The sequence below is a fragment of the Gavialis gangeticus genome, unplaced genomic scaffold (assembly GCF_001723915.1).
Source record: "Gavialis gangeticus isolate Ggan-Ray unplaced genomic scaffold, GavGan_comp1, whole genome shotgun sequence".
NCBI lineage: Eukaryota > Metazoa > Chordata > Crocodylia > Gavialidae > Gavialis > Gavialis gangeticus.
Window position 1 is genome coordinate 62,224,446 of NW_017728995.1, and position 1,898 is coordinate 62,226,343.

The following is a 1,898-nucleotide window of genomic DNA, read 5'->3' on the forward strand; positions in this document are numbered from 1 at the left end:
TTTTTTTTTTTTTTTTTTTTATCCCAAATGCAGATATCATCAGCAGGATTTTGTGAGCAGTTTAATAAAATGATACTCAGGGGACAAATGCGGCTTTGACTGGGTATATAACCTTCGTGGCACTGAATTGGGCTTCACTATTTTCATATACAAAACAGAAATGACTCCTGTGTTATCACAAGTCCATTAGGTAACCCATTCAAATAATGGGAAAGCTCACAATGCCTCAAGCGATCATCTGTTTGGCTTCCCTTTTGGGGGCTAGAGCCCAAACCCAGTTAAAGTCAACGTGGGCACATCTGCATGAGACACTTAATGAGCAGTAGACTAATTCTACTGCATATTAGCGTATCACAGCAAAAGCCACACTGATATGCAGTAGAATTAGTCTACTGCCCATTAAACATCATGAAAAGACCATGCACCTTTGCTACTGTGCAGTAGTGCCAGCCCCTGGCAATGCATAGGGAGTGCACAGAGGTGCACGTGCACCCCCTGAGCACACTGGTGCACCCCCTGATGGCCACGCTCACCGCTTAGGCAATGGGCAGGGGGGGCAGGCAGGAGTACTGGTGCCCCTCCTGCAAGTGTCAGCCAGGGAGCAGGACTGCCAGGTGCTGTGGCTGCACTTCCAGGTGGCGCATGAGTGCCGAGCAGGGCCGCCAGCAGAAGTGGCCACGGCCACTTCCGGAAGTCCCATGGCCACTTTTTGGTGAGTGAGATCAGCTGCAGGGGGCCTCCCTCCCCCACCCCCGGTCATCGCAATCGGTCTCTGACTGGTTGCGTGGGGGATATGTACCCCCCCTCCCGACTCAGGAGGCACCAGTTGCCTGTGGTGCCAGCTACTGTGCATTTAGTTAGTACCTCGTATTACTAAACTTAATGTGCAGTAGCAATGGCACATGAATGCACAATGTAGCTATGCCCTGTGAGTCTTGTACAGCTTTTAGACCAGGCAGTAAATCAAGCTGGGACAAAAAGCAAACTTCAGTTTCTAGCTTTTGACACTTTCCATTGGCCATGCAGCATTTAAAGATCAGATCTGCAGTTTGTTGCCATGCCCAGGGAGAGTGGCATTAATGATATGGATCAGGCACCAGTTTCTCTCATATATTCTTTCATGGTTTTAAGGACTGGTCTCTGGGCCTGATATTCAAGGTTCTTGAACACCCTCAGTTTAGGTCAAAAGTCCAGTCTCCCTGAACATGAAGGCCAAAGGCTGTAGGCAGGGTTTTATCTGGCCGTTTGTGTTAATTAAAAAGTGCGATGATCACAGATACACCTGTGTGATGGTCATATCAGACAATTGTGGCCCAGTAAGTGGAAAGTCAGGAGTACGTATTCATGTCTGAAGCACTGCTTATGTTAACATTTTAGTCACTCAGAAAAAATGAGGGCAACGTATCTGACATTAGCACTGACTTTACATTTTATTAGTATCATTAGTTGAAAGATCCCATCATGAATTCTGGGGGCTTCACAGTAACTCAGTGACCATTAGGCTCAGCTAGAGCTGTGACTGTCTCTTTTTACTCTGAATTAGAAGAGAGGGATGAATTTCTAGTCGTTTTTCATGCATAATTGGAGAAGGCGTATGTTCACAGAAGCTTTCGTGTAGCTGGATAGTTTTAGTAGGATATCATCATGCCACTTTAAGGCTTCTCAGGATAGTCCTGCTTAGATACACATGCAGCTAACAAAAGAAACTGAATTGTTGCCCATCCGTTTCCTGTAAGACTATAACCAGCATAAGAAACAGAATGGAAAAAACCCCACACAGTTTTGAGCAAAGGTCCAAATTGAGATGTGTTCGGTTTTTCTTTATAAGGCAGGCATGGTCTTTAGCAAAGTAACATCAGAAAGTGAAGAAATCGGGGGGGGGGGGGGGGGCCCCCCCC

At 46.5% G+C, this 1,898-nt stretch overlaps 1 protein-coding gene across 2 annotated transcripts in view; it reads left to right on the plus strand.

Annotated features, from left to right (window-relative positions):
* The window catches only part of ARHGEF4 (Rho guanine nucleotide exchange factor 4), a 491,134-nt gene that overhangs the window by 481,773 nt on the left and 7,463 nt on the right, over window positions 1-1,898 (plus strand). The window lies entirely within an intron of this gene.